The sequence below is a fragment of the Salvelinus sp. IW2-2015 genome, unplaced genomic scaffold (assembly GCF_002910315.2).
Source record: "Salvelinus sp. IW2-2015 unplaced genomic scaffold, ASM291031v2 Un_scaffold1961, whole genome shotgun sequence".
Lineage (NCBI taxonomy): Eukaryota > Metazoa > Chordata > Actinopteri > Salmoniformes > Salmonidae > Salvelinus > Salvelinus sp. IW2-2015.
Genome location: NW_019943314.1, coordinates 77,657 through 89,777, shown reverse-complemented (window position 1 = coordinate 89,777; position 12,121 = coordinate 77,657). Strand labels below are relative to the sequence as shown.

Here is a 12,121-nt window from a genome sequence, read left to right as displayed (position 1 = left end):
TGATTGACSGCTCAAACTTTTGCCAACTCAATTTCCTTCACCCTTACAGGGCACTCCAGGAACTCAGGATCATGATCCCGCCACAATTACAACACTGTCGTCCTTCTACACACCTTTCTTTAGTATACTCTGTTCATTGGTGCTCCCAAGTGGCACAGCGGTCTAAGGCACTGCATCTCAGTTCTAGAGGTGTCACGACAGTCCCTGGTTCGAATCCAGCCTGTATCACGTCRGGCCGTGATTGGGAGTCCCATAGGGTGGCGGGTTTGGCATTCTGGTTTGGCCGGGAAAGGCCGTCATTGTAAATAAGAATTTTGTTCTTAACTTCTTATGTCTGCAGGGGCAGTATTGAGTAGCTTGGATGAAAGGTGCCCAGAGTAAACGGCCTGCTCCTCAGTCCCAGTTGCTTTAGTATTTGCTGTTAGTATTGGATAGAAAACACTCTGAAGTTTCTAAAAATGTTTGAATTATGTCTGTGAGTATAACATAACTCATATGGCAGGCAAAAACCTGAGAAGAAATCCAAACAGGAAGTGGGAAATCTGAGGTTGGTCGATTTTCAACCCAGCCCCTATTGAATACACAGTGGGATATGGATCAGTTTGCACTTCCTACGGCTTCCACTAGATGTCAACAGTGTATCTTTAATTCTATGTAAAACATGTATCTTTCATCAAAGTTTATGATGAGTATTTATGTTATTTGCTGTGGCTCTCTGCAATTTCTCTGGATATTTTGGAGGCATTTCTGAACATGGCGCCAATGTAAACTGAGGTTTTTGAATATAAATATGAACTTAATCGAACAAAACATATATGTATTGTGTAACATGAAGTCCTATGAGTGTCATCTGATGAAGATCATCAAAGGTTAGTGATTCATTTTATCTCTATTTCTGCTTTTTGTGACTCCTGTCTTTGGCTGGAAAAATGGCTGTGTTTTTCTGCGATTTTGCGGTGACCTAACATAATCGTTTGTGGTGCTTTCGCTGTAAAGCCTTTTTGAAATCGGTCACTGTGGTGGGATTAACAAGAAGTGTATCTTTAAAATGGTGTGAAATACTTGTATGCTTGAGGAATTTTAATTATGAGATTTCTGTTGTTGGAATTTGGCGCCCTGCACTTTCACTGGCTGTTGTCATATCGATCCCGTTAACGGGATTGCAGCCATAAGAAGTTTTAACTGACTTGCCTACTTAAATAAAGGTTCAATTTAAATAAAAAATCTGCACACACTTGAAACATGGCCAAATCCTTTACAATTCTCACACAGCAGTGGTTTGGGGACGAAGCTTTTACGGCGTATCTTACATAACCAAGACCAATGGACCTTCTTAATTTCCTCCATTCACCGAGCTGGTCAGAGGCCGGTTCACCAACCACACGAGGAATTCTCATCAGGGATTCAACCTGAGCATCCCTGAGATGACTCCTTTGACGGGTGCTCTACTCTGAAGTTCAAAACACAAAACTTCTGTTGTCCGAATTCTTTTGAGGCCAACTGCAATCTTCCTCTGTTCTTCAGAAATACAATTAATCAAAATAAGACCACTCCTGGTCACTCTGACAGACTCTACTTTTCCAAGCCCAGACGTCACCATTTTCGACACCTCGAACGGTTTTCCCACATACTCATCCTTACTCAACAATCGCATCCCAACAAGAAACGATTCATTATCTTTTACACACGTATCCTCCACTCCAATGTTAGACAATTTCGTTTTTGTTCCAGTTTTCGATATTACTGTTGTCCATTCAGAACATTTGTCTTCACCAAATTTACTCGACGCGCTACTTAATTCGAACTCCGCCTCTACTTCCTCCATATACTGAGTTTAGGGCTGAATGGGAGTCCAGTCGCAGGTAGTGGGAGAGGATGGAACTAGGTGAAACTGGGCCGACATTCTGCACATTTTCTCATCGATTTAAACATCTGGGCCCAGATTCACACAAAAACTTAAGAAGCTTTTTAAGAAAGAAAAAACGAGAAGTTCGTAAGATAGTAAAGTGCAATTCCTCAACAATATCTTTAAGATTTTAGGATTTTCTTGAAAACTTCACAAATATCTTCTTATGAATCTTCTTAAGATGTTTGTTGCTAGGCAACCAATTTAGCTAGCTATCTAGCTAGCAATGACAATCATGTTAGATTATTTCCTTCTGAGATGACTGTTCTAAAACATGTTCTTGGGTTTAAATTTGTGAGTGAATTAAACATGTTCTATTGCTTTCATGAGCTTATTCTCTCACTGCCCAGAGTTTATCTTGGATTTAAGAACATTTACAATGACTTTATTTTCAAGAATCTAATTTCTTCTTAACTTTTTGCTTAAGGAGAAACATGAGAAATAGCGCAATACATTTTCCAATAACCTTTTTGAGGAATAGCAATTTTGCTTAATTTCATTCTTAAGTCTATAGTTAAGGAAAAAATGCCAGTTAAGAAGACATTTCTTCTTAATAAGGTTTTGTGAATCTGGGCCCAGATCTCACTACATTTTGCTGTTCCCAAAACTAGAATATGTTACGAACACAATGCATTAAGTTGTATAGAATTTACGTTCTACGAAATATGCAAATATGACACAACGCGCCAATAGGATCTCGTGCTTGACTTACCTACTTACTTGTTCCGCCCACTATGCTTCATCAGCTACCGCTATAAACGACACATATGAACGATCTTGGAGTAGTTATAAAATGTCTTTGCCAGCGTCAGCCCTACAATTTAACCAATCACCGACGAAGGGGCGTTGACTAAGGCTATCGAACTTCGGCTTGCCTGCAGAAGAAGAAAAAAAATGTCGTGTGCACGAACATCCGACAAAAACCGTTACCGAAGACCAAAACCGTCACAAAATGTCGTCATAATATATGCCGTACCGAACTGTTTTGGATGCGAAGCATGCCGTTATTAGACGGGAGAGTGACACACACATATATTCTTGCCTGAACTGAGGGACCCGAATTAGCTATTGTGCTAAACCGAGTCGCTGCTAACTAGCTAGCTGGTTATCGTGTGTTTTAGTCAGACATTTAGCTAACGTTAGCTAAGGATACAGAGTACCTATCACCTGAATACCCTTTCTCAGGTTGCAAGCACGTCCTAGCTAGTTAGCCATGTTGACTTGTAGCGAACATTAACTACACCGATTTAAGTCAACGTTAGCTAGCTAAAATGCAGTCACACAGGCTACAAGTTATCTGCTAACGCGTTAGCTAGCTAAGGTTATTTCGGTTCGGCTACGGTAGGCAGGGGTCTGTCCTGTTTGCCCTCCGTTTTGGGGTTTGCTTTCATCTGTCAAACTGAGGATTCACAAACCCGGTAAGTAAACAACGTTAGCTAACATTGGTATAATGTGTAATGTTAGCGTAGTTGTGAAACTAGTTAGCGAGCATTGCCAAAAACGTGTTTTAGCTACCTAATATAGCCAAATATGTTTATCTAGCTGAGGTATGCTTTATCCAATAAGGACTTTAGCTAACGTACATATTTTGGTGGGCTAACTGGCAAGCTAACGTCATACTCCTCGCACAATGTAATCAGCTAACGTTACAATCTGTATCTTTGCCAGGGTTGGTTGTTGATACCGCAATGACTGATATAAACATGAATGTTATGTTTGCTGTAGCTATCCATCTGCGATAGAACCTTTTGAAAAACATCAACAATTTGAGTGTTAGGGCAGTAAATAACTGCTCACACTCAAAGCCTCCATCGTGCAATGAAAACATGTCACGTCGGTATTCAGCTGTGACAACCTATGGTCATAATGTAACACTGGAGGAGCAAGTGTGACTTAATCTGCCTCATATATTTAAATATGAAGGATGGTATTGTCAAAATAACGCTCAGTGTGTATAGATATTTACTACATATAGGCCTATCATATATTCATTAATGTGCTTATCCTTCCCATTTTCTACCCATGTATTTAGTGCCTCTGAGGATGTGGTAAAGGGATATTAGTTATCGAAAACCTTACTCCGTATGTGTGGTGTTTTCAGCGGTTACATTCGCCCACATTTGGCTCCATGTCAACTACAATTCCGACGCGGTGTTTTTAACGTTTAGAGCAGTTTTGCACATATCCACAAGCTGTATGTGCCTCCAGTTGACAAGCTACACTAACTCTCCAGTTGCGCTTACACACAGGTGATCGGAGCACGCTAGATAGCTATGAAAAGCCAACTGACATTTACTCATGAGGTGCTGACCTGCTGCACACTCTACAACCACTGTGATTATTATTTGACCCTGCTGGTCATCTATGAACATTTGAACATCTGGGCCATGTACTGTTATAATCTCATCCCGGCACAGCCAGAAGAGGACTGGCCACCCCTCAGAGCCTGGTTCCTCTCCAGGTTTCTTCCTAGGTTCTGGCCTTTCTAGGGAGTCTTTCCTAGCCACCGTGCTTCTACACCTGCATTGCTTGCTTTTTGGGGGTTTTAGGCTGGGTTTCTGTATAAGTACTTTGTTACATCGGATGATGTAAAAAGGGCTTTATAAATACATTTGATTATTTAATAATTAGCACGGGTGGCTGCATATGTCTTCTGTCTGTCTTTCGTAGTAACATGGAGATATGGCTATGTGGGAACACTAATAAAGGTGTGTAGTAATTTAACCTTTTTGTTTTTAAAAAGATACATTCCTTATGTTTCCTAAAACGTACAACAAGCGATGCATGTTAATGTTTAGAGTAAGTGCCGGGGCTCCCACCGGTCAGAAGACACCATCATCAGTAGGGGCTGAAGCAGTTAGCATCTATGAATGTGGTAGGGGGATATCAGTTGAATGATTTATGTGATCGCATATTAGGAGCAAATCCAGCTGTGGCTTTTGAAAAGCCAGTTGGTCCTGTCATGTCCACAGTGTGTCATTCTGATGGCCTGTCCCGCCGGGACATCCTAGAGTTGCTGCCTGCCCCACATGCTGTGCTGTGCCCCATCAATTAGCATGTGTCACCTMTTGAATGTGTCTCTGTGACAAATGTTATTCTTTTCACATGCAGCGTCCCTATATACGTTCCCCTCTAGAGGTCACCCACCTAGCCCGTCTCTCTGGCTCCTGTGTGCTGGCTGACCTCACTGGAGTACTGAAGTTGACAGTGGTGTTGAGATGGGGGATGGGGGGGTGGGGTGTTTGAGTGGCATTGCGTAGACCTAGCTGTTGTTGAAGGATATCGCTGAAGGCTAGGGGCCTAACCCATTATGGTTGGTGTCTTGGGAAGGGGAAAAGGCCTCAGTATTGTGCTGTTTTAACTGTTTGGTTTCTGTCACTCTGCACAGCTCTCTTTCTTCAAAAGCATAATCCCATAAAGAGAGAAATCACACGCCACTGATGAAACTACATGTTATGCTGGTAGAAAGACAACAATTGCATAGTAAACATTGGGTCAGCAAAAGTAATATACATTTGCAGACGTGCATGTTGTAAGTTATGACATGTCTGTGAGTGTGAGAAGATGTTGATTAAGCATTTATTTTTATTTTTATATAAAGCTTTTTTAACAAGCGTCCCCAGCAGTTAACCTACATGCTCATTCAATAGGCCTCCCTCCACCCAGCTATTGCACATGCTCATTCAAAACCTCCACCTCTAGTCTAAATATATATATATATTTTTTTAAATGTTTTTTCTTAAAGGTTTATTTTAATATTTTTTTAAAAATATATTTAAAACGTTTTTTTTTTGCCCTTTTTCTCCCCAATTTCGTGGTATCCAATTGGTAGTAGTTACAGTCTTGTCTCATCGCTGCAACTCCCGTACGGACTCGGGAGAGGCGAAGGTNGGAAATAAGATTCAGACACAAGTGACATTTCATTGAGACTTGTCTCACACCAAGCCATAGTTCAGTTGTCCATGAGAAAGTCTACTCATGCAACACAGGCCCCTCAGGGCCACTCCACATCACCAAGTCCAAATATAGAATGTACATATAGTTGCCTACATTTTAAGTGTGAATATGCAAGATGAAAAGTATAAAGACAAAGCGAGCACAAAAGTTTAAAAAGCGTAAAACAAAACAAAAAATAAGACATTCAGCGAGTCTCAGGGATGCAGTGTCATAGATCAAAGGTCTTTGTTCTCAATTTTCCAATATTTTTCTCTCCTGTTTAAAAAAAAATTATACAGTAACTATTAACAGGTGAACAGATGGATTGTATTACAGTACCAGATGTTTCCACTTTGACCATTGAACAAAATCAGACCTTAACGATGTTATATATATACTCAATCCATTTTGACAGTCACTATGAATCCATTTGTTCCTGTAGTCTCAGAGAAAAGGTCAGCCTCTCCATCGCATAGATCTCATGTTATCCATTCACCTACCAACGGACGCCTTTGATTCTAACCGTTATTAGGGCTTTCTTACTTGCTAGTAGGTGTATTCCCAATCAAGCGTGTTCCCTGAATATATATCTATTTTTAAATGTAACCTTTTATTTAACTAGGCAAGTCAGTTAAGAACAAATTCTTATTTACAATGACAGGCTACCGGGGAACAGTGGGTCAACTGCCTTGTTCAGGGGCAGAATGGCAGCAGCTTTTTACCTCGTCAGCTCGGTTGATTCGCTCCAGTAACCTTTCAGTTAATGGCCCAGCGCTCTAACCAGTAGACCCCTGAATACAGAACCTCACCTCTGCATGGGACATCAGCCTTAAATATGTCTTCCATGCATCTTTGCACGTCCTGCCAGTATGATACAAGCTTAGGGCGTTCGCAAAATATGTGGTAATGGTTTGCCTCATTGTACCCACATGAAGTCCAACACCCCATTCCACTACTCTGATGTCTTTCTGTAAGTAACAAATAGTAACAAATAGTTTAACAGCAGCAGTCAAATAACAATAGAGAGGCTATATACAGGGGGTACCAGTACATATATACCCGTATGTACCGATATACCGGTATTGATGCATGGACCAGTTTGGGTTTTTACTTAACTTCTATAACAGTGTTTGATTTAAAAAAATGTGATACGTCGTGTGTAACGTTCATTTTTATAGTTTACTTTGCTACATGAGCCATCTCTCTCTCTCTCTCCATGCCGCTTTCAGGCTGCATGGTCAATGCAGCACATGCAACAATGTTGATGGTAAAGGTCGACCGATTATGATTTTTCAATACCGATTTATTGGAGGACCAAAAAAGCCGATGCCGATTAAAAAAAAAAATATATATATATATATATATATATATATTTTTTTTTATAAATAAGATATATATATATATATAATAATAATATTTAAAAATTAATAAAAAATAAAATAAAATTTAATAAAATTGTTAGTAAAAATGCCAATTACAACCATACTGAATGAACACTTATTTTAACTTAATATAATACATCAATAAAATCAATTTAGCCTCAAATAAATAATGAAACATGTTCAATTTGGTTTTAATAATGCAAAAACAAAGTGTTGGAGAAGAAAGTAAAAGTGCAATATGTGCTATGTAAGAAAGCTAACGTTTCAGTTCCTTGCTCAGAACATGAGAACATATGAAAGCTGGCGGTTCCTTTTAACATGAGTCTTCAATATTCCCAGGTAAGAAGTTTTATGTTGTAGTTATATTATAGGAATTATAGGACAATTTCTCTCTATACGATTTGTATTTCATATACCTTTGACTATTGGATGTTCTTATAGGCACTTTAGTATTGCCAGTGTAACAGTATAGCTTCCGTCCCTCTACTCGCCCCTACCTGGGCTCGAACCAGGAACACATCAACAACAGCCACCCTCGAAGCAGCGTTACCCATCGCTCCACAAAAGCCAACGCCCTTGCAGAGCAAGGGGAACAACCACTCCAAGTCTCAGAGCGAGTGACGTTTGAAACGCTATTAGCGCGCACCCCGCTAACTAGCTAGCCATTTCACATCGGTTACACCAGCTTAATCTCGGGAGTTGATAGGCTTGAAGTCATAAACAGCTCAATGCTTGAAGCACAGCGACGTACTGCTGGCAAAACGCACGAAAGTGCTGTTTGAATGAATGCTTACGAGCCTGCTGGTGCCTACCATCGCTCAGACTGCTCTATCAAATCATAGACTTGGTTATAACATAATAACACACAGAAATACGAGCCTTAGGTCATTAATATGGTCGAATCCGGGAACTATCATCTCGAAAACAAAACATTTATTCTTTCGGTGAAATACGGAACCGTTTCGTATTTTATCTAACGGGTGGCATCCATAAGTCTAAATATTCCTGTTACATTGCACAACCTTCAATGTTATGTCATAATTACGTAAAATTCTGACAAATCAGGCGGCCCAAACTGTTGCATATACCCTGACTCTGCGTGCAGAGAAGTGACACAATTTCACCTGGTTAATATTGCCTGCTAACCTGGATTTCTTTTAGCAAAATATGCAGGTTTAAAAATATATACTTCTGTGTATTGATTTTAAGAAAGGCATTGATGTTTATGGTTAGGTACAGTCGTGCAACGATTGTGCTTTTTTCGCAAATGCGCTTTTGTTAAATCATCCCCCGTTTGGCGAAGTTGGTTGTCTTTGTTAGGAAGAAATAGTCTCCACAGAGTTCGCAACGAGCCAGGTTAGCAGGCAATATTAACTAAATATGCAGGTTTAAAAATATATAATTGTATATTGATTTTAAGAAAGGCATTGATGTTTATGGTTAGGTACACATTGGAGCAAGACAGTCCTTTTTTGCGAATACGCACCGCATCGATTATATGCAACGCAGGACACGCTAGATAACTACACATGGTTGATGATATTACTAGTTTAACTAGTGATTATGATTGATTTGTTTTTTATAAGATAAGTTTAATGCTAGCTAGCAACTTACCTTGGCTTCTTACTGCATTCACGTAACAGGCAGTCTCCTCGTGGAGTGCAATGTAATCAGGTGGTTAGAGCGTTGGACTAGTTAACTGTAAGGTTGCAAGATTGAATCCCCGAGCTGACAAGGTAAAAATCTGTCATTCTGCCCCTGAACAAGGCAGTTAACCCACCGTTCCTAGGCCGTCATTAAAAATAAGAATGTGTTCTTAACTGACTTGCCTAGTTAAATAAAGGATAAATAAAGGTATAAAAATTCGGCCAAATCGGTGTCCAAAAATACAGATTTCCGATTGTTATGAAAACTTGAAATCGGCCCTCATTCCGATTTAATCGGTCGACCTCCAGTTGATGGCAACAATGCTGTTTTCACTTTAATTCTGCATATAAATCCAGTAGTGTTCTATAATGACACTATTAGTTGTGTTGCTTACATCTGCAAACAGCTAGTTWGTCTTTTTCTTAGCAAATTGGGACCTAAATCTTGTTAGCAGCTAATGCTAATCGCTAGGTAGCTAGCTAATGTACTGAGTCAGAGCAAACATAATTAGTTGTACAGCCTGATAATACCACTGATGGTATAGACCTGCAGTGAGGGGAAAAAATATTTGATCCCCTGCTGATTTTGTACGTTTGCCCACTGACAAAGAAATGATCAGTCTATAATTTTAATGGTAGGTTTATTTGAACAGTGAGAGACAGAATAACAACAAAAAAATCCAGAAAAACATTTGTCAAAAATGTTATACATTGATTTGCATTTTAATGAGGGAAATAAGTATTTGACCCCTCTGCAAAACATGACTTAGTACTTGGTGGCAAAACCCTTGTTGGCAATCAGAGGTCWGACGTTTCTTGTAGTTGGCCACCAGGTTTGCACACATTTCAGGAGGGATTTTGTCCCACTCCTCTTTGCAGATCTTCTCCAAGTCATTAAGGTTTCGAGGCTGACGTTTGCAACATGAAACTTCAGCTCCCTCCACAAATTTTCTATGGGATTACGGTCTGGAGACTGGCTAGGCCACTCCAGGACCTTAATGTGCTTCTTCTTGAGCCACTCCTTTGTTGCCTTGGCTGTGTGTTTTGGGTCATTGTCATGCTGGAATACCCATCCACGACCCATTTTCAGTGCCCTGGCTGAGGGAAGGAGGTTCTCACCCAAGATTTGACTGTACATGGCCCCGTCCATCGTCCCTTTGATGCGGTGAAGTTGTCCTGTCCCCTTAGCAGAAAAACACCCCCAAAGCATAATGTTTCCACCTCCATGTTTGACGGTGGGGATGGTGTTCTTGGGGTCATAGGCAGCATTACTCCTCCTCCAAACACAGTGAGTTGAGTTGATGCCAAAGAGCTCCATTTTGGTCTCATCTGACCACAACACTTTCACCCAGTTGTCCTCTGAATCATTCAGATGTTCATTGGCATATTTCAGACAGGAATGTATATGTGCTTTCTTGAGCAGGGGGACCTTGCGGGCGCTGCAGGATTTCAGTCCTTCACGGCATAGTGTGTTACCAATTGTTTTCTTGGTGACTATCGTCCCAGCTGCCTTGAGATCATTGACAAGATCCTCCRGTGTAGTTCTGGGCTGATTCCTCACCGTTCTCATGATCATTGCAACTCCACGAGGTGAGATCTTGCATGGAGCCCCAGGCCGAGGGAGATTGACAGTTTTTTTTGTGTTTCTTCCATTTGCGAATAAACGCACCAACTGTTGTCACCTTCTCACCAGGCTGCTTGGCGATGGTCTTGTAGCCCATTCCAGCCTTGTGTAGYTCTACAATCTTGTCCCTGACATCCTTGGAGAGCTCTTTGGTCTTGGCCATGGTGGAGAGTTTGGAATCTGATTGATTGATTGCTTCTGTGGACAGGTCTTTTATATAGGTAACAAGATGAGATTAGGAGCACTCCCTTAAAGAGTGTGCTCCTAATCTCAGCTCGTTACCTGTATAAAAGACACCTGGGAGCCAGAAATCTTTCTGATTGAGGGGGGTCAAATACTTATTTCCCTCATTTAAAATGCAAATCAATTTCTAACATTTTTGACATGTGATTTTCTGTATTTTTTGGTTGTTATTCTGTTTCTTACTGTTCAAATAAACCTACCATTAAAATTATAGACTGATCATTTCTTTGTCAGTGGGCAAACGTACAAAATCAGCAGGGGATCAAATACTTTTTCCCCTCACTGTAAATCAGCATGTTGTTTGTCCAACAGTACCTTATAAATCAAAGAGGAATACCAGAAGCATTAATATGTTAGCTACATGAAGTAGCAAAGAGAAAACAGACAATGTAGCCAAATATTATAGGGTCGTCTAGGAAACAATTATCAACACTTTGGTTCCTACCCTAAGTGTTTGGTTCCAATTTTGTTTTTGCAATAACTCCTCCCTGGCATTTTCATTCGTTTTCATGTCAAACAACACTATTCGCAGTGCCCACTATCAGACCCATTTTTTGAAATTACTTAATGTATGTGTGGCCACCCTAAGGTCATGCACTACTTTTAAAGCAAATTTAGAAATGTTATAATTTAAAAACAGAAAATACCGTCATACTGTTTAATTTTTTTTTTTTTATATAAATAAAAATTCAATCCCGTGATATGTTTTGGCCATATCGCCCAGCCCGACCTGAAGGGCCCTCTTGTTGAGGATCAGTGTGGCGGATGTGTTGTTACCTACTCTTACCACCTGGGGGCGGCCCGTCAGGAAGTCCAGGATCCAGTTGCAGAGGGAGGTGTTTAGTCCCAGGGTCCTTAGCATATTGATGAGCTTTGAGAGCACTATTGTGTTGAACGCTGAGCTGTTGTCAATGAATAGCCGTCTCACGTAGGTGTTCCTTTTGTCCAGGTGTGAAAGGGCAGTGTAGAGCGCAATAGAGATTGCATCATCTGGATCTATTTGGGCGGTATGCAAATCGGAGTGGGTCTAAGGTTTCTGGGATTATGGTGTTGATGTGAGCCATAACCAGCCTTTCAAAGCACTTCCTTCATGGCTGTTGACGTGAGTGCTACGGGTCGGTAGTCATTTAGGCAGGTTACCTTAGTGTTCTTGGGCACAGGGACTATGGTGGTCTGCTTGAAACATGTAGGTATTACAGACTGAGTCAGGGAGAGGTTGAAAATGTCAGTGAAGACACTTGCCAGTTGGTTAGGTCCAGGTTCAACATTGTAGTTACTCCACTATATGAACCTAATTGACAGAGTGAAAAGAAGGCATCCTGTCCTGGACCTGTTCTGTCACCACGCTAAAGAGGCTTATTAGGGTCACCTCTTCCTCTCTCTC

At 40.6% G+C, this 12,121-nt stretch overlaps 1 protein-coding gene across 1 annotated transcript in view; it reads left to right on the top strand.

Moving 5' to 3' along the window:
- The first annotated feature begins 2,772 nt into the window (after positions 1-2,772).
- The window catches only part of LOC112072563 (inositol hexakisphosphate kinase 1-like), an 85,782-nt gene continuing 76,433 nt past the window's right edge, over positions 2,773-12,121 (top strand). Inside the window, exon 1 of the mRNA XM_070439842.1 lies at positions 2,773-3,324. The gene's annotated coding sequence lies outside the window, so the exon portion shown is untranslated. The remainder of the gene's footprint in view (positions 3,325-12,121) is intronic.